Genomic DNA, 21,599 nt, shown 5'->3' on the forward strand with positions numbered 1-21,599 from the left:
TTTCTTAAAAAAAAAAAAAAGAAAGAAAAGGCAGCTGAGTTTTTAATAACTTCAAATTGTTTTGAATCTGTAGATAAATTTGGAAAGTACTGTCATCTTAACTGTATTAAGTCTTCTGATCCAAGCACATGGGATGCTTTCCTTTTTTTTTTTTTTTATCTCTTCTTCATTGTCTTTCAACATTTTGTGGTTTTCTTTTTTTCTCTCTCATATTTAGTTATTTTGAGAGAGAGAGAAAGAGAGAGGGAATCCCAAGCAGGTTCAGCACTGTCAGCTCAGAGCCTGATGGGGGCTCAAACTCACAAACCGTGAGATCATGACTTGAGCCAAAATCACGAGTCGGATGCTTAACCAACTGAGCCATCTAGGCACCCCAGCATTTTGTGGTTTTCGATGTACAGGTTTTACACTTACTAAATTTATTCTTACATATTTTTTGATGTGATTATAAATGCAGTTTTTTCTTAATTTCATTTTCAGGTTCATTGCAAGTGTATAGAAATAAAATTTATTTTTATGTTTATCTTATTTCCTACCATCTTTCCTACTAGAACTTACTTATTCTAATAGATTTTAGTAGATTCCTTAGGATTTTCTATATTCAATATCCGGTCATCTCCAAATTGAGATAGTTTTAATTTTTTCTTGCCAATTTCATGCCTTTCTATGGTATCTTTGTTATTTATTTATTTATTTATTTATTTATTTATTTATTTTATTTTATTGGCCTACAAAGAATGTCCAGTACAATATTGAGTGGCAGTGGTAAGAGCAAACGTTGTCTTTTTCCTGAGGAGAAAACATTTAGTATTTCACCATTGCTGTGGGTCTTATACTTTTTACTAGGCTGAGAAAATTTCCTTCTGTTTCTACTTTGCTTTGTGTTTTTATCCTGAAAGGGCAAAGCCTCATGAAGAAATGTTCTCGTCCATTTCCTTCCTTCCTTTTTCTGCCTGTAACTTGGGTTCAGTGCTAGAGTTACAGCAGCTGTATTTTAACGATGATCATAAAGGCCAAAAGCTAAATCTTGCCATTTTATTGTTTAGAATAGGCGGAACCCAAATACTTGATGGCATTTTTGAGCAGTTGCACTTGCCCTGGATGATCCATCCCTGAACTTTGTGCCATGATAGAAAATCAGCTGGAATCTGAAGCTCTTGGTAAGATGGTTTTAAACCCTTTATAAGCCCTTGGTAGGGTTGCTCTAATTTTTTATTTTTAAATTTATTTTATATCATAATAAATGTACTTTCTAATCCCCATCCCCTATTTCCCCCAACTCCCAGTCACCTCCCCTCTGGTAACCATCAGTTTGTTCTCCATAGTTAAGAGTCTGTTTCTTGATTTGTCTCTTTTTCTGTCTCTTTTTTTCTTTTGTTAATTTGTTTTGTTTCTTAAGTTCCACGTATGACTGAGATCATATGGTATTTGTCTTTCTCTGACACTTATTTTGCTTAGCACACTCTGTAGCTCTATCCATGTTGTTGCAAATGGCAAGATTTCACTCCTTTTTATGGCTGAATCACGTTCTAGTGTATATACATGTACCACTTTATCCATTCATCTACTGATGGACACTTGGGATGCTTCCATAGATTGGCTATTATAAATAATGTTGCAATAAACAGGGGTGCATATATCCATTTGACTTAGTGTTTTTGTATTTTTTGGGTAAATACCCAGTAGTGTGATTCCTGGGTCATCGTATAGTTCTATTTTTAACTTTTTGAGGAACTTCTGTTTTCCACAGTGGCTGCACCAGATTGCATTCCCACCAACAGTGCACAAGTGTTCCTTTTTCTCCACATCCTGGCCAACACTTGTTTCTTGTGTTTTTGATTTTAGCTATTATGACAGGTGTGAAGTGGTATCTCATTGTAGTTTTGATTTGCATTTCCCTGATAATGTGTGATGTCGAGCATCTTTTCATATATCTGCTGGCCCTTGGCATGTCTTCTTTGGAGAAATGTCTGTTCATGTCTTCTGCCCATTTTTTAAATGGATTATTTGTTTTTGAGGCATTGAGTTGTATCAGTTATATATATATATATGATTCTAACCCTTTATCAGGTGTATCATTTGCAAATATCTTCTCTCAGTAGGTTGCATTTTAGTTCTTGTTTGTTCCTTTCGTTCACCATGTAGAAGCTTTTTATTTTGATAGTCCCAATAATTTATTTTTGCTTCTATTTCCTTTGCCTGAGGAGACATATCTAGAAAAATGTTACTCCGGCTGAGGTCAGGGAGTTACTGCTTTTACTTTCTTCTAGGATTTTCATGGTTTCAGGTCTTACATTTAGGTCTTTAATCCATTTTGAATTTATTTTTGCGTATGGTGAAAGAAAGCAGTCCAGTCTCATTCTTTTATAGGTAACTGTCTAGTTTTCCCAACACCATTGTTTGAAGACATTGCCTTTTTCCCATTGAATATTCTTTCCTGCTTTGTTGAGGATTAAGTGACCATATGATTGTGGGTTTATTTCTAAATTTCCTGTTCTATTCCGTAGATCTATGTTTCTGTTTTTATGTCAGTACCATACTGTTTTCATTACTATTGCTTTGTAATATAACTTGAAATCTGGAATTATGATACCTCCAGTTTTGTTTTCCTTTTTCAAGATTGCTTTGGCTATATGAGGTCATTTGTAGTTCCATACAAATTTTAGGACTGTTTGTTCCAGTTCTATGAAAAATTCTTTGGTATCTTGATAGGGAGTGCATTAAATCTGTAGATTGCTTTGGGTAATGTAGACATTTAACAATTCCCACGAGCTTGGAATATCTTTCCATTTCATTGTGTTGTCTTTAATTTCTTTCATTGGCATTTTTATAATTTTTAGAGTACAAGCCTTTCACCTCTTTGGATAAGCTTGTTACTAGGTATTTCATTGTTTTGGGTGCAGTTATAAATGGGATGGTTGTCTTCCTTTCACTCTTTGCTGCTTCATTATTAGTGTATGTGCATGCAGCAGATTTCTGTTATATTGATTTTGTATCCTGTGAGTTTAATGAATTCATTTATTGGTTCTAGTAGTTTTTTGGTGGAGTCTTTAAGGTGCTCTCTATATAATATCCTATGATATGCAAGTAGAGTTTTACTTTTTCCTCACCAATTTGGATGCCTTTTATTTCTTTATGTTGTCTGATTGCTATGGCTTGGACTTCTAATACAATGTTGAATAAAAGTGGTGAGAGTGGACATCCTTGTCTTGTTCCTGACCTTAAGGGAAAAGCTCTCAGGTTTTCACCATTGAGTATGATGTTAGCTGTGGATTTTTTATATAAGGCCTTTAGTATGTTGAACTATGTTCCCTCTAGACCTACTTTTCAGAGTGTTTTTATCATGAATGGATGTTGTACTTTGTCAAATGCTTTTTCTGCATCTATTGAAATGATCATATATATTTTTTTTATCATTTCTCTAATTGATGTCACATATCACATTGATTGTTGTTTGAGAATATTGAACCATCTTTGCATCCCGGGAATAAATCCCACTTGATTGTGGTGTATAATTTTTTTAACGTATTGGTGGATTCAGTTTGCTAATATTGTGTTGAGGATTTTTGAATCTATATTCAAGAGAGATGTTGGCCTGTAGTTATCTTTTTTGTGTGTGATGTCTTTATCTGGTTTTGGTATCAAAGTAATGCTGGCCTCATAGAATGAATTTGGAAGTTTTCCTTCCTCTTGTATTTTTTTGGAATAGTTTGAGAAGAATAATATTAACTCTTCTTTAAATGTTTAGTAGAATTTATTTGTGAAGCCGCCTGGTCCTGGGCTGTTGTTTTTTGGGAGCTTTTGATTACTGATTCCGTTTCATTGTTGATAATTGATCGGTTCAAATTTTCTATTTCTTCCTATTTTAGTTTTGGTAAGTTAAATGGTTTCAGGAATTTATCTACCTCTTCTGAGTTGTACACTTTGTTGGCATATAAGGTTTCATAATATTCTGTTATAATTCTTTGTATTGCTGTGGTGTCAGTTGTTATTCTCATCTTTCATTAGTAAGATTATTTGGGTTTTCTTTCTTTCTTTCTTTCTTTCTGTCTGTCTGTCTGTCTGTCTTTCCTTCTTTCTTTCGTCTTACTAGAGGTTTATCAGTTTTGTTGATCTTTTCAAAGAACCAGCTTTCTTTGGTTTCATTGATCTGTTGTATTGGGTTTTTTTTTCTATATCAATTACTTCTGCTCTAATATTTATTATTTCCTTCCTTGGGTTTTATTTGTTAGGTTGTTTGAGATTTTTCTTGCTTCTTGACGTATAGACTTCCCTCTTGGAACCACTTTTGCTATATTCCAAAGGTTTTGGACCATTGTGTTTTCATTTTCCTTTGTTTCCGTGTAATTTCTGCTTTCTTCTTTAATTTCTGCTTGACCCATTTATTGTTTAGTGGCATGTTATTTAACCTCCATGTATTTGTGCTCATTCTACATTTTTTCTTGTCATTGATTTATAGTTTCATAACATTATGGTCAGAAAAGATGCATGGTATAACTTTGATATTTTAAATTTTGTTGAGACTTGGTTTGTGGCCTATTAAGTCATCTATTCTGAAGAATGTTCCGTGTGTACTTGAAAAGAATATGTATTCTGCTGTTTTAGGATGGAATGTTGAGTATGTCTGTTAAATGTACCTGCTCCAGTGTGTCATTGAAAGCCACTGTTTTCCTCTTTGATTTTCTGTTTGGATGGTATGTCCATGGATTTGAGTGAGGTGTTAAAGTCCTGCGCTATTATTGTATTACTATTGATGACAAATTATTTTATGTTTGTTATTAACTGTTTTACATATTTGGGTGCTATTGTGTTAAGTGCATAAATATTTATAATCGTTATATTTTCAGATTGTCCTCTTTATTTTTATATAGTGTTCTCCTTTGTCTCTTGTTACAGTCTTTGTTTTAAAGTCTGTTTTGGCAGATGTAAGTATTATTACCTCAGCTTTCTTTTGGTATCTATTTGCACAATAAATGTTTCTCCATACACTCACTTTCAATCTTCAGCTGTCTTTCAGTCTGAAATGAGTCTCTTATAGGTAGCATATAGATGGGTCTTTTTTTTAATCCACTGTCACCTTGTGTCTTTCGATTGGAGTGTTTAGTCCATTTACATTAAAGTAATTATTGGTAGATACGTATTAATTGCCATTTTGTTTCTTGTTTTGTGGTTGTTTCTATAGATTTTCTCTGATCTTCCTTCTCTTTCTCTCTTTTATGGTTTTTTGGTTTTCTTTAGTGATATATTGGATTCTTCTCACTTTATTTTTGCATATTTATTACTGGTTTTTGTAGTTATCATTAGATTTGTGTATAACATCTTCAGCATATAGCTGCCTATATTAAGTTGATGGTTGCTTAAGTTTAAATTGTTCTTTACTCCTCCCACATTTTAGGTATATAGTGTCATATTTTACATCCCTTTATTTTATGAATCCCTTGACTGATTTTTGCATAAATAGTTATTTTACTGCTTTTGTATTTTACTTTTCATACTCTCCCTTTATGGTCTTTCTTTTCCACCCAGAGTCCCTTTTAATATTTCTTCTAGGGCTGGTCATGAATTCGTTTAGTGTTTTGTTTGTTGTTTGTTTGTTTTATCTGAGTAACTCTATCTCTCTATTCTGAATGATAGCTTTGATGGATAGAGTATTCTTGACGGAAGATCCCATTCAGCATTTTGAAACTATTAAGCCTCTCCCTTCTGGACTGGAAAGTTTCTGTTGAAAAATCTGCTAGCCTTATGGGGGTTTCCCTTGTATGTAACTGTCTTTTTTTTTTCTTTTGCTGCTTTAACAATTTTTTTCTTTATCTCTATTTTTTTTTTTTGCCATTTTAATACTCTGTGTCTTGATGTGGATCTCCTTGGGTTGAATTGTGGGGGGAGGGATCTTTGTGCCTTCTGGATCTAGTACCTGCTTCCTTCCCCAGATTGGGCAATTTTTCAGCTATTATTTTGTCAAATAATTTTCCTGCTCTTTTTTTCACTTTATTTTTCTGAGATTCCTATAATGCAAAACGTAAGATCCCTTGTTACGTTTGATGGAGTCACTGAGTTTCCTAAGACTGTTCTCAGTTTGCATAATTTTCTTTTTTCTCATTTGCTTAGCTTGGTTACTTTCCATTATCTGTCTTCCAGGTTGTTAATTCATTTCTCAGCTTTATCTGATCTGCTGTTTATTCCATCAAGTGTATCTTTAATTTCATGTATTGTGTTCGTGAATCTGATTAGTTCTTTTTTGCCTGTGTTAAGGGTCTCACTTATGTTCTCCATTCTTTTCTCAAGTCCAGTCATTATCTGTATGACCATTATTTTAAATTATCAGGCATAGTCTTTATATCTGTTTCACTTTGGTCTCTTGCTGTGGTTTGGTTTTGTTCTTTCATTTGGGAGATACTTCCTTGTCTCATTTTGTCTGATTTTTTTGTGTCTGTTTCTCTGTGTTAGGAGGGTCAGCTACTTCTCTTGCTCTTAGTGGTAATAGTTTTATGAAGGAGAGGTCCTGTAGTGCACTGCTGTGCAGTGTCCCCTGTTCTCCAGGGCCTGGTGCTTCAGAGAGTGTCTCCTATGTGTGCTTGTTCTCTGCTTTTGAGACCTTGGCCTTTTTCCTTCAGTCCAGTTATCTACAGAGGCTCTCCATGACTACTGTGGGCAGTGTTTGATCCCTTGCAGGGGTGGGGCGTGTTTTAACAAGATGTACAGTGGTTCTCTTGCAGAATGAGACCTGCCCCTACTGCCATCGGGACTGAGGTTCCATATACCCTGCGGGTTAAGAGTTATGGTGTGGGCAGGGTTTGCTGTGGGACTAAGGCGAGAGTGACTAGGAGGGGCAGAGCTACCTAAGCATGGGGTGGCGGCTTGGTGTAAGCAAGTTACTTAAGGAGTGTCACACCGTGATGGTTCCTACAGGTGGCTGTTATTTATTTGGGGGGAGAGGTAAATGGCACCTGCCAGCTCCTTTGTTCCTGGAGGGGTCTCCTCAGGCTCCCTGTCTCTCCAGGCTGTGTTCTGAAGCAATCAGATCACTCTCCCTCCATCCGCCCCCAACGGTTTTCCCACTGTTGGTTCTATGCTAGATCTACACAGGCCCTTTTTTCTGCTCTGTCCTTAAGGGCACAGATTCCACTTCTAATGCCCCCACCCTCCGCTCTCCAGGCTCTCCTAGAGCCTCGCCCACTGATTTTTAAAATTCCAAGATTAAGTCCCACTGCTTTTAAGAACTCACAAAATTAGGCCCTTCTCACTTTCACAGGCAGATATTATGGGGATTTGTCCCCCCTGTTCGTGGTCTCCCTGGCGTAAAAGTCTGCTTTCCTTTCTTCTCTGTGCCACCAGCTCCCTCCCCACTGCAGATGGCCTCAGTCTGTTTTGCTCCCAGACCGCATCTTCACCCTTCCTACCTTCTTCCATGTGGTCTCTTCTATACCATTTAGTTGTGGAGTTCTGCCATAGTTGGACTCATTTTGTGGGTTACTTACGCCGATGTGAGTGTTATCTAGCTGTATCTGTGGACGAGGCAAGCTTAGTGTCCTCCTGCTCCACCATCCCCAGCCAACCTCTTTCTTAACCAAATCAGAGATGCTTTTAAACAGCATATTCCCTATTGGCAAAGCTGTTGAACCTCAGAAAAGCCTATTAATCTCTGTGAATTTCAGTTTCTATACCTTTTAATTCGAAGCAGTAATACCTACTTGATAAGCCTGTTGTCAGGCTTAGCAACAATATATGTAAAGGCACTCACCAAATGGTGACTACTATTATATTTTATATGCAGTTCTTAAAATTAGAGTAAATTGATCAAATGGAAGAATCCTCAAAGTCTAAATGGAGATATGGACCCTACTTTTGAAATTTGAATGTATTATTACTTAAAAATACGGCCAGTGCTTGGTAATCTGAGCAGATGTGTTCAGAGTATTATTTATAGATATTTTGAAGTGAATTTTAGCTAGGGTGTTGCCGTTTACTTCACCAAATCATAAACACATGTTAATTGCAGGTCTCAAAATTGGCAAATTTAATGTCACCTTCTCTATTTTTTAAATTTATTTTTACTTCATTTATTTATTTGTTTATTGAAGGATAGTTGACACAATGTTACATCATTTCAGGTGTACAACATAGTGATCTGACAAGTTTATACATTATGCTATGTTCATCACAAGTTAGCTACCATATGTTCACCATACAGTGCTCTTTTAAAACCATTTATTATACTCCCTGTGTTGTACCTTTTATCCCTGTGACTTATCCATTCCAAAATCAGAAGCCTGTATCTCCCACTGCCCTTCAGCCATTTGCCCATCCCCCTACTTCCCTCCCACTGGCAACTGTCAGTTTATGTATAGGTGTAATTCTGCTTTTTGTTTGTTTATTTATTTGTTTTGTTTTTTAGATTCCACATGTAAGTGGAATTATGTAGTATTTACCTTTCTCTGACTGACTTCACTTAGAATTATATCCTCTAGATACGCCCATGTTGGCACAAATGCCAAGATCTCATCCTTTTGTATGGCTGAGTAATATTCCATGGTATATATACCACATCTTTCTCCAATCACCTATTGATGGACGCTTGGGCTGCTTCCATATCTTGGCCGTTGTAAATAATATTGCAATAAACATAGGGGTGCATATATCCCTTTAAATTAGTGTTTTCATTTTCTTTGGGCACATACCCAGTAGTGGAGTTACTGAGTCATGGTATTTCTATTTTAAATTTTTTGAGGAATCTCTACACTGTTTTCCACAGTAGCTGCACCAGCTTATGTTACCAACACAAAAGTTCCTTTTACTCCACATCCTTGCCAACACTTGTTATTTCTTATCTTTTGTTTCTAGCCTTCTGACAGGTATGAGGTGATTGTGGGTTTGATTTGTATTTCCCTGATGATGAGTGATACTGTGCATCTTGTATGTGTCTGTTGGCTATCTGGATGTCGTCTTTGGAAAAATGTCTGTTCAGGTCCTTTGCCCATTTTTAATCAGATTTTTTGTTGTGTGTGTGTGTGTGTGTGTGTGTGTGTGTGTGTGTGTGTGTGTTTTGGCCTTAAGTCGTGTAAGTTCTTTATATATTTTGGATATTAACCCCTTATGGGATAGATCATTGCCAAATACCTTCTTCCATTCAGTAGATTGCCTTTTTGTTTCGTCGATGGTTTGCTTTGCTGTGCAGCTTTTTATTTTGGTATAGTCCCAATAGTTTATTTTTTCTTTTGTTTCCCTTGCCTCAGGAGACATATCTAGAAAAATGTTGCTATGGCCGATGTTAGAGAAATTACTGTTTATGCTTTCTTCTAGGGTTTTTATTGTTTCAGGTCTCCCATTTAAGGTCTTTAATCCATTTTGAGTTTATTTTTATGTATGGTGTAAGAAAGTGGTTCAGTTTTATTCTTTTCTAGCTAGTTGTCCAAATGGCACCTTTTCTTTTTAAAAAAAGGTGAACTCTCAAACTGTGAGATCATGACCTGAGCCAAAGTTGGAAGCTTAACCGACTGAGCCACCCACGCACCCCTATATAAATAATTTTTTGATTAGAGAATACCTATTCTAGTTTGTTCACTCACAATGTATATTGTAGGTTAGGTGTAGATTGAATAATTTCATTAATTAAATCCCTTTTATATTCATACATCTGTTAAAGGGAGACTACAATCCAGTTAGACTAACACAATTTTGTTTTGATAAAAAGAAGGAAACCCTCTGCATGGCAAAATTTCCTCAAGAAACAAGGTTTCTTTTTTAAATACTGTGCAGACAAGCATCAAGTGGATAACCTAAAGTTCCAACTGAAGGAGCTAGAAAAAAGAGCAATGTAAACCCAAAGTATGTTTAGGGAAAATAGTAATAAATAGCAGAAATCAACATAGTAGAAGATATAAAATCAACAAAGCCAAAAGATGGTTCTTTGAAAAGATAAGCAAAATTGATGAATTCAAAACAAGATTGACTTAGGGGGGAAAAAAAAAGAGAGAAAGAAAGAATGCAAATCACCAATATTGGGAATGAAAGAGAAGTCATTACAGATCCTATAGACATTAAAATAAGTTAAAAGAATATTATAAACAGTTTTAAATCAACAATTCGACAAATTAGATGAAATGGACAAATTCCTCAAAAGCTAAAATTTACCATGATGAAGTAAAAAACTTAAATAGTAAATTTAAAGAAAGAGAAATTGAATTATCAAGAAACTTCCTACAAAGAAAACTACAGGTCAAGAGTTTTTCACTACTAAATTCTGTCAAACATTTAAGGAGAAAATGGTGCCAATCATATAAAACCTCTTTCAGCAAACAGGGGAACATTTTCCATCCCATTTTATGATACTAGCATACCAATACCAAATACCAAAACTTGACAAAACATCACAAAGAATAGTAGAAAAGAAAAATAAAATTACAGACCATTGTTACTCAGGAACAGAGAAGGAAAATTAAAGAAAAAAATTACCAAGTCAAATCAGAATATAAAAAGGTACATCCTTACCATGTAAGGTTTACCTTAAGTACAGAAAGTTGGTTTGACATTCAAAAATTAATATAATGTACTCTCTTACTAGAATAAAGGAGGAAAATCATATTTCAAGGGATGCAGTAAAAATAATGAGCAAAATTCAACATCCTTTCATGATGTAAGTGCCCCACAAACTGGGAAAGCAGGAGACAGTTCTCATTCTATTAAACATCATCTATAAAAATGTACAGCTAACATCATACCTAATGGTCATCATCCTAGATAAAGATAAACTGAGACGAGCTTGAATTACCAGAAATTAAGTTTATTCAAGAATAGCAGAGGAATTGCATTTTGGGAAATGCGTGCTGTAATGAGCTGCCAGGTGGTTCTGCTGAGGGTTTGGGGTGGGCTGTATTTATGGGACAGGAGTGCAAAAAGGGGGGAAGTCCAGCTAGAGTCCAAGCAGTAAATTCCGTGGCTTGAGGATGGGGAGAGATTCTTGGTGGATGCTCATTGGTCAAGAGATAAGTCTTGGTTTTCTGTAAATCAGGCATTTTCGGGAAATGAGTCTCCCTTGTTAAGTTCTGTTCTTCTGAGGGCTCATGTGTGAGGTTCTTCATTTCATATCCTTCAAGACCATTTTTAGATTGAAATCTTTTCACATGGTAAAACAATTGAACCCTTTAACCTAAGATTGGAGACAAATCAAGGATGCCCCCTCTGACCACTCCTATTCAGTGTTGCATTACAGGTTCAAGTTGGTGTGATAATGTAAGAAAAATAAAGACATGAAAGTAAGAAAGGAAGAAGTAAAAGTGTCTCTCTTTGCATATGGCATCATTGTTTACACAGAAGAGTCTAAGATATTTACAAAACAAATAGAACCAATAAATGACTTTAACAAGGTTGTAGGACACAAGGTTAAGTGTATTTTTATATACCAATAGCAAAACAACTGACAAAATTGAAAAACTGTCCTTGAAAGAATTAAATATTATATGACTTAGGAATAAATTTAACAAAAGATGTGCACTGAGGACTATGAAGCATTGTTGAGAGAAATGAAAAAGGAACTAAACTAATGGCAAAGTGTAGCATATTTCTGAATTAGAAGACTTAATATTGTTAATGCCATAATGGATATCAGTTATTCTCAAGTTGATCTATAGTTTCAGTGCAATCCCAGCCAAAATCCCAATAGACATTTGGTGTAAAAGTCCACAAACCGAATTCTCAAGTTTATATGGAAATGTAAAGGGCTGAAAATAGCAAAACAATTTTGAAAAAGAACGATTGGAAGAATTACATTACCTGATTTCAAGACTTACTATACAGTTCCAGCAATTAAGAGGGTTTAACATCCTTAGGTCACTAAAGAAATGCAAAATAAAACATCGACAGGATGACACCATACAGTCACCAAAACGGCTAACATAAATCAACAACACACAGAACTCTCATACATAGTCATTGGGAGTGTCAAATGGTAGAAGCCCTTTGGGTTTTACAAATCTTCACATATTCCAAATTCTACCTTTGGTTTTACCCAAGAGAAGTGAGAGTATAGGTCCACAAAAAAGCTTGTGCAAGGATATTCATAGCAGCTTTATTTGTAATAGCTCCAAGCTAGAAACGGTTGCAGTGTCCCTCAAAAGCACAATTGTTGTAAATTCATACTATGGAGTACTACTCAGCTGTGAAATGGAACGGGCTACTGATACATGCAGCAATGTGGATGAACGTCAGAAACTTGCTGAGTGAAAGTGTACTTCCTGTAAGACTCCCTTTATATGAAGTTCTAGTATAGGCAAAATATTGTATCGTTAAGAAAAAAAATCAGAACTTTGAGGGAATGGGGATGGAAGTTACTGGGAAGACATACAAGGAGTCTTTCTGAAGTGAAGTTAATACACCGTATCTTTATAGGGGTTCGAGGTTCAAGTGATAAAAGATTTATTATTTATTATATATTAAAAGATATACTCTATTCATGTCAATTTAACTCAAAAGAAGAAATCTGTAAGGAAATATGGAATTCTAATGAATGATACGCATGCTGGAGTGTTTTGAGGAGGAACGTCTGATGTCTTCAACTTACTTTGAAAAGCGTGAAAATAAGATGGATTTATGGTTAGAGTGATGGAGAGATGGCTAGATGTAATACTGAAAGTTTAGTTGTTGAATCTAGGTGGCGGGTATACGGGTCTTCAGTGTAACATTATTTCAACCCTCCTGTATGTTTGGAAATTTCTATAATAAAATAGAAAACATTGGGATGGTATCAAACCACTTTGGTATTTAGATTCCATAAGATATAAAAGATAAATGTAATGATTGTTTCTTAAAATGCCTGTATGTATAATACCCCAGAAATTATCATCTTTGCAAGCATGTAAACTTAAAAAAAAATTTGTTGTCAACCTCACAACATGCAGGGTGACAGATTTTTTTTTTAATTTTTATTTTTTAATGTTTATTTATTTTTGACAGAGAGAGAGAGAGAGACAGAGAGACAGAGCATGAGCGGGGGAGGGGCAGAGAGAGAGGGAGACACAGAATCTGAAGCAGGCTCCAGGCTCCGAGCTGTCAGCACAGAGCCCGACGCGGGGCTCGAACTCACGAACTGTGAGATCATGACCTGAGCCGAAGTCGGACGCTCCACCTACTGAGCCACCCAGACACCCGAGGGGTGCTAGATTTTAAACGTGTTTCAGGCACAGGCACAGGCAAAAGAAGTTTGAAGACAGGTGCCCAAATACCCCTTTGTGCTAGTTGTGTGTATTCACCATGACGTCTGGACCTGCTCCCTGTCTGCAGGGTTTCAGACTTAGGTGTGGACCCTGTTGTCCAATTTCTGTGACCTCGGGAATGCATGCTGTCATATAGCGGTTAATGTATACAGTATACGAATTCATGCCATGCTGGTGGCACTTCCAGGTAACGTGTATGTTTTGCAGTGATACTGTGAATCCCATGTGTTCCTCTAGGCGTGGAGAGCCAGAGGGTCTTAGAAGCCAGTTGGGGGAGATTCTCGGGGCCAGGCAGAGCCCAAAGAAGGCTGGCTCCGTCAGTGTGTTGTAGCAATAGTCAGGTAGATATTGGCATTTAGATGTAGGCCAAGAATGCTAAAAGTCCTTCAATGCGTGGGATAATCGTGCCCAATAAAGAATTGTCCCAAACATCCTGCATGATTTTCCGTGAACACCTGATCTGTGTTTACGTAAGTCCGCTTTATATGTCAAATTTCTTTTGGTGTATAAACCTGAACTTTTCTCTGTTTCCAGTTTCAGAAAATTTTGTTGCTTCTGCCATTGTTCTCCTGACGTGTGAGTCGCTAGGATAACACCATCACATTAGGCGCGTAGCTGCTGCTTTGCTGGTGACTCAACACAGAGGTGCCAGATGCTGCAGCACGTCCTCTAGTGTGGTCACACCTGAGCGTTTACATGTGGAAAGACGTACCCTTTTACATCAAGTGACTTTCCTTCTAGTTTAGCTTATATTGCTGTTCTAATGCTTTGTTTTATTGAAATTCTGTGCGTAGGCGGTAATATTATTTATAGATTTCATTTCCAAATACTAAGGAGGTGGTTACAATTTATTTATCAAAAGAAGGGAGCAGGGGTCCAATAGGATTGAGGAACTCGGGCCTGCAATGCCCCTGGAATTTAGCATGCCACGCTTTGTGACCCTTAAGGTCATCACTTCACCAGTGTACATACTCAGAGTAACAACTATGTCATGGCTGATCTTTGTGGACGGATTTCTTTGAATCCCCTGCTGGCCTGTAGGTCAGTGTATGGGCAACATGTTTGCATCCCTGCCCGCCACCGCACATTCATATGTTGAAACCTATCATATCATATGTTGAAATACCGTATGTTGAAACACCATCCAGTGGGATGGTGTTAGGAGGTGGGGCCTTTGGGAGGGGATTCGGTCACGAGGCTGGAGCCCCTGTAATGGGATTTGTGCCCTTCTAACAACAGAGAGGAGAGCTTAACTTCCTCTCTGCCTGGTGAGGACACAGCAAGACAGCCATCTGCAAACAAGGAAGCAGGGCCTCACCAGACAAGGGATCTGCTGGCACCTTGATCTCGGACTTCCAGCCTCCGGAGCTGTGAGAAATAAATTGTTTAAGCCACCTGGTCCGTGGTGATTGGCTATAGCAACCCAAACAGACTAAGTGGGCTTAAATCCAGCAATGCCTCTGGCACCTCCACAGGTGTTCTTAATCTGAAAGGAAGCCCAGATAGGTGCATTTCAGCACCATTAAGACTGTTCGAGAGCCTGAGCCCAGCATGAAAACATTCCCTGAAGTAACGCACCAAGGTGCCCAGCCCGAGTGCACAGGCGCAGGATTCCCAGGCACCCTAATGAGCCCAAATGGGAGGAAAACAAACATATGCAAATACAGAGCAGGAGTAAATACAAACACATCTGGTTCTGGAACTCATGAAGGCGTCGCTACAAATGCATCCAGGCAGCAGGCTGTGTCTGAGTGTAAAGGAAACACAGGCTGTGGAAATGAGGAGAATGTTTGATATTATGCTAACCAGCTGGCCACCCGCCAGGTTCTGCATTCTAAGAGGAAACCAGGTCGCTCCTGCCCCACAGCTAAGACCCAGGGAGGAGACTGCAGTGAATGTGTGTCAGGACCTCAAGAGCATCATGGTGCCATCTAGGGGTGGAGGCTGAGCTGTCCCTGGAGCCTGGCAGGCAGCCTTTTGCACAAGGTTACCCAGGATCTGATGCTGCAGTATTTTGCTTGGCAAACACTCACAAGATCTCATAATATTGCATGTTTCACATGAGTTTTCTAGTTTATTTTTATTTTTTTTAATTAACACTATTTGGTTAGGTAACATGCATGGCATGAGATTCAAAAGGTGCAAAATGGTACCAAAAGAAGATAAGACCCCCTCAGCTCCCTGGTCCTCCAGCTCTGTGATTCTCCTCTCCAACAGCGTCTTGTACGTTTTTGCAGAGGTTTGCACATATTTTTATGCGGACCATCGCAAATTGTACACATTGTTCTGTTTTTCCCCCCATTTATTAAGTTTTTCAGAGATGACTCTGTATCAGGGCATATGGAACTGATTTGCTCTTTTTAATGATTATGTGGATTTTACAGAGTCATTGAACTGTGACGTATTTAACCTGTCCTATCTGGATGACTATTCAGGTTGTTTCGTGTATTTTTCTGTCATAAACCATGCTGTGATTAACGTTCACATTTTCTGTGTATGTGTGTGCTCATGTACACAGTCATTTTGCACACGTGTATGAATATCTCTGAGGACACATTCTGGTGAGTGGAATTGCTAGGTTAAAGGGCATGTGTCTTCATAATTTTGAAAATGCTTGCCAAATGTTCCTTCAGGGAAATGATAACAATTTACATCGCCAGTGGCAATGTATGTGAGTTCTGTTCCCCCACCCCCAGCACAGAGCATTCTCAGACATTTTCATCTTTGCTAACATCATCAGTGAAAAATACTATCTCAGTAGGCTTCATTAACAAGATACTGTCCTAAGCATCCACCTCTCTTAATCCACATCACTATCCTGTTGGATAGCTAAAATTTTAATTTTGAACATTTTACTGATGAGAAAACCCAGGTTAGGTTGAATGATCTGCAGAGGGTCACAGAGCTGGAGTGAGACTAAATCCCCAATGTTTTGTATGCAAATGCAGCTCTTTCCATAAGAGCAGAGATGTCTCCAGTGGGTAAAGTAGCTGTGGCCCAGAAAGCGGAAGATTTTGGTGTATTGAAAAGAAAACCACAGGCCCAGAATGGCGTCACTTAGGCCGACTTAGCAAATCGTGACTTAACACCTAACCTAATTTTAGTTTCAGCCTCCCCCAGAAATGTGGTCTTAATCCATCAGTTCAGAATTTTCTGATCACCAAAGAGCTAATCTGTCATGTGGGCCCTCCAAAAGAAATAGAGGTGATCTGCATGATAAAACCCCTGCCCTTCTCTCTGAGGGAAATGAGCCTTTCTTTTCTTTTGCTAATAACTCCTTGCTTGCCCCTCCTTCTGAAAACCTTCCATTCTGTTCAACTCCTCCAAGCTCTCCTCTCCTTGCTAGATGGGACGCTGCCTGATTCATGGATGACTTCATAAAGCCAATTAGATCTTCACATTGACTCGTTTGAATTTTTGTTATTTAACAGGTTCCTGCTGGAAGAAAAGCCTACATGCCCCACTGGAGACCTAGGCCATAAAAGAGAGAAATTGGTTTCAGGGGCTTAATCCCTTGGGGGGACTTCTGGGAAGTGGTATAAGGCACACAACTCAGAATTATCCCAGCCGAGGGGTGAGGAAGCTGGAGTATTTATATACCAACTCTCAGGAGTCACTGGTCAAAGGCTGTTGTCAGGGAGGTGAATCCCCTAGTGCTTAGGCTCACCATGTCGGAGGGCAGCATGGGTTCCGATGGTCCAGAAAATGCCCCAGACATGCCAATCCTGGTGGCTGCAAGCTGGCAGGAGTGCATGGAAATGGCAGCATGAGGGACAAGGACAGGGTGCAGAGGTGTGCCCTGCAGTGTAGTCACTGGAAAGTGGCCCAGGCTTTCAGTAATGACAGTGAGGGCAAGGAACTGCATTGTACTCTGCACCCCCGGTCCTGGTCAGGGTTGAGCAGAACTTCTGTCTGCCCAGCTTCCCCCCGCCCCCACAACCCCTCATCTCTACTCCAGGCTTAACCCTTCCTAATGAGGACCTAATTGGTGAAAGTTCAACCCCAGAAGCACGTGAATCATTTGCAGGTTTGACACACACGAGTTAAAATTGTTGCACAGACATAACATTTTGAATACAGTTGCAAAGGTTTCCCCAGAAGATCATCTGAGGATCCCCCGCAAGTCCTTTGCGATCTAGATCACCTTCCATCGGAGTGTGGCTGCCTGCCTATCTAGTAGCCATGCAAACCCCTCTTCTCTTTTCTCGTTGTCAAACACTCTTGATTACCTGTCCTTAAGCTGATGACAGACGGATTGAATTGCAAGGTGATCGTTTTTAAAGGTTTTATTTTTTCAGTTTCACAATATAATTCTCTATTTCCACGGCTTCATTAGGGGAAATGAAGAGCATTTATGCAAAAGTTCAGCCAGGAAATACGTGACAGCTTGTAATCAGATATAGTCCCAGCAAAGACTTGAACTTAATTGGTGTTCTCCTGTTTTGAATTTTTATAATGTGCATTTGGAGCATCTTTTTTAAAAAACATCTGTGCTCTCATTATGTGTCACTTGTGTTGATTTGGGTTTTTCTTTAGCGCCTGTGTCCCTAGTATTATTAACCAGGGCATGTGAACTGCTGGTCCTCTAAGAATTTATATGCTGGAATAATACATTAGTGCAGTAGTGTTACTGTGCGTGCATAATTACTGGGTTGCCAGAATTCCCTTAGCATGGGTGATGCACCTTGGTTTCTTCATTTGTAATTCTAGATGAATGTGCCCACTTCATTCCCGGGAGATTTGATTAAGTTACTCTTTAACTTCCAAACTGCACTTTCTGGCCAAATCAAAGGAAGTCTAATTTGGAGGAAAGAACTAATTATTATAAAGTAAAACCTTAATCATTTTCCATGTTATACATTTCTCCTGAAACTTGCCTCTTTGTTTTTCTCTGTGCGGAGCTCACTGGGACCTGCGGGGAAGGCAGAGACTAACTGGATTCTACCTGAAAAACCATAAGGGAAGGCAGAGCCAAATGCTGTTCAGACTTCAACGTGAGGCAGGCTCCAGGGACACAGGCTGAACAACAGTTTTACCATTTAGTAGGCTAGCCTTCGAAGGGGATAGCGCGTAAAGCTGGGGAGGGGTGTGAACAGGTGTTGCAGTAGCAAGAATTAAAAAAAAAAAAAAAAAGCCCAGACTAGGTCACCATTTCCACTCTACTCCTGGGGACTGGGAGGGTAGGAAAAAAAATCAAACATTTGTCTCATCAGAGTATTTATTTTTAGAATACAGAATCCTAGAGTTTCCTATAACTTGTATTCATTTTTAACGCTGTATCCTTTATATATAGAAGTTTTTAGTTTTTTCATATCTTTACAGAGTTAAGTAATTCCTGAACATGGCAAGTGGTTCTCAAGACTACGTGGGAAAGAAAACGCTTAAGGAGAGTAAGGACAATTTTGAAAAAGATGCCCTGTGATAAAACTTGTCCTATAAGATATCACAACAGGTTATAAAGCTAAAGTAGTTAATGGGATGTGTCATTGGCATGGGGATAAAAAAAAAGTAGATAATGGAACAAAGTAGAAAAGTAACAAATGGTCCCGTGCATGTTGAAATGTTTATCCTTATGTTTAAAGTGAAAATTTTCAACTTTACAACATGTCAAATCCGTTCTGTAGAGTGAAGTTGTAAATATGAATAGCAAGACATTGAAATTTTAGGAAAAAAATCATAGAAGACCGTATTACTGTCTTTAGATAAGAAATTATTTTGGGGGGCACCTGAGTGGCTTAGTTGGTTAAGCATCTGACTTCAGCTCCAGTCATGATCTTGCAGTTCGTGGGTTCAAGTCCTGAGTCCAGCTCTGTGCTGACAGCTCAGCTGGGGCCTGCTTCAGGTTCTGGTCTCCCTCTCTCTGCTCTTCCCCAGCTCATGCTCTGTGTCTCTTTCTCAAAAATAAAATAAACATTAAAAAATTAAAAAAAATATTTTTCAATTAAAATATTAGTTTCCAAAATACATGAAAAATTCATAGAGGTCAGGAGAAGGGCAAACAATTCCGGAAAATAATGGAAACAAGTTAAAGAATCAAACATTTCACAAAAAAGGATACCTAAATAATAAATATTTGAAATCCATGCCCAAATTTGCTAGCAATTCAAACAGTGCTAATTACATTAATGCTGTGACCAACAAAGTAATGGCTATGAAACTTACGCTCCCACTTGGCAAATTAGATAAAACGAAGGAGATGTTCATGAACATTGGACAAGTACCGTGATCCTTGAGACAAGGGAAACTCCGCAAATTGCACATTCACCCTGCCTTTGCACTCTGAGTCTGGAAGGATGACCTGGGAACTAGAGTGTGCGCATAAAACAGCAGTTGGTAGAGAAAACAGAGATCAAAATTCAGTGGACTCTAAAGTTCTGACTTCTAATTCCAACAAATGTGTTATCTCTGTATCTGTTTCTATATTTTTCTTACTAGTAGTCACATTTTCTTCATTGCTAGTTATTTTTTTCTTGTAGGCTGGGTTTTAGGAATGCTGCATTGTCGAGAGCCTGGATTTTGTTGTCTTCCTATAAAAAGTGTTGAGGTTTCTGGCATGCAGTCAGTTTGCACATTGGTGTGATCCTACAGTAGTCTGTTTTGGGGCTTTGTTACAGAAGTTCTAGAATAGCCCTTACTCTAGGGCTAGGCATAGCCTTTATTTGGTCTCAACAGAACACTCAAGATGTTCAGCAAGTTCTCTTTACTGAGACTATTTTGAACTTTAGTATCTCCTAGAATTGTAAGACCTTAAAAACCCCCATCCAACTCACATGCCCCTAGCTGTTTTCTCCCAAGCTTTGCCCTGTGCTTGTAAGGAATAATATTTACCTAAAGATGCAAGGGAATGTTACACAGATTTCTGTAGTTCTTTCTGCATGCACTTCCTTCTTTTTGGAACCCTGACTTAGAAGCTCCAGCTACCTCAGCCAGTACCATTGAGTTTTGGGGTCAAGGAGGGTGGGCAGGAAAATTAAACTATGTCCACAGCAAAACATTCAGATTTGGCAAACCCAAGTATTGAATTACAAGTGTAAATAATGTTTGTTTATTTTTGAGAGACAGAGACAGAGACAGAGTGAGCAGGGGAGGGGCAGAGAGAGAGGGGGACACAGAATCAGAGGTAGGCTCCAGGCTCTGAGCTGTCAGCACAGAGCCCAACATGGGGCTTGAACCCATGAACTGTGAGGTCATGACCTGAGCCAAAGTCGGACGCTTAACTGACTGAGTTACCCAGGTGCCCCCCCAATGATAACCTTTTAGATTGGTTCCGATATTTTTGTATTCCAAAAAAATAATGAAAAACTTCATATAAACTCGTTTCATCTGTTGTATGTGTGTATATCTGCATAAATGTATTTTTTTATTTTTAATTGAAGTATAGTTGACATACAGTATTATGTTAGTCTTAGGGGTGCAACATTGTGATTTGACAAGTATTTATATTATGAAATGATCACCACGAGAAGTGCTATTACCATCTATCGCAATACAGTGTTATGACAATGATATTGATTATGTTCCCTATGCTGTACTTCTCTTCCCTGTGACTTACTTGTTTTATAACTGCAAGTTTATACCTCTTACTCCCCTTCATCTGTTTTGCCTATCCTCCCACCCGCCTCTCCTCTGGCAATCACCAGTTCTCTGTATTTATGAGTCCATTTCTGTTTTGTTTTGTTTTTTAGATTCCACATAAAAGGTAAAAGCACACAGTACTTATGTGTCTCTGTTTGACTTATTTCACTTAGCATAATACCCTCCAGATCCATTTATGTTGTCACAGATGCCAAGATCTCATCCTTTTGTATGGTTAATATCCCATTGTGTATATACACACCACATTTTCTTTATCCATTCACTTGTTGTTGAGCACTTACGTTGAGTCCATGTCTTGGCTATTGTATATAATGTAAAATATGCATAAAGGTGAGTATATCTTTTCAAATTAGTGTTTTCATTTTTGGTGGTAATTACCCAGTAGTGGGGTTGCTGTGTCATATTATAGTTTTCTTTTTAATTTTTGAGGAACTTTCATGCTGTTTTCCACAATGACCACACCAATTTCCATTCCCACCAACAGTGCATGAGGGTTCCCTTTTCTTCACATCCTTGCCAACACTTGTTGTTTCTTCTATTTTTGAGTGTAGCCATTCTGACAGGTGTGAGGTGATATCTCGTTGTGGTTTTGATTTGCATTTCTCTGATGGCTTATAATGCTGAGCATCTTTTCATACATTTCTTTGGCCATCTGTTCTTCTTTGGGAAAATGTCTATTCAGGTCCTCTGCCCATTTTTTAATTGGATTATTTGTTTTTTGATATTGAGTTGTACAGGTTCTTTTATATTTTGGATATTAACTACTTATCAGATATATTATTTGCAAATATCTTC

At 38.2% G+C, this 21,599-nt stretch overlaps 1 long non-coding RNA gene across 1 annotated transcript in view; it reads left to right on the top strand.

The window, feature by feature from the left end:
* The first annotated feature begins 1,044 nt into the window (after positions 1 to 1,044).
* LOC128312629 (uncharacterized) overlaps positions 1,045 to 21,599 on the top strand; it is a 34,572-nt gene continuing 14,017 nt past the window's right edge. The window contains exon 1 of the long non-coding RNA XR_008292150.1: positions 1,045 to 1,160. This is a non-coding gene — a long non-coding RNA (uncharacterized LOC128312629). The remainder of the gene's footprint in view (positions 1,161 to 21,599) is intronic.

The sequence above is a fragment of the Acinonyx jubatus genome, chromosome D2 (assembly GCF_027475565.1).
Source record: "Acinonyx jubatus isolate Ajub_Pintada_27869175 chromosome D2, VMU_Ajub_asm_v1.0, whole genome shotgun sequence".
In the NCBI taxonomy this organism is placed as follows: Eukaryota; Metazoa; Chordata; class Mammalia; order Carnivora; family Felidae; genus Acinonyx; species Acinonyx jubatus.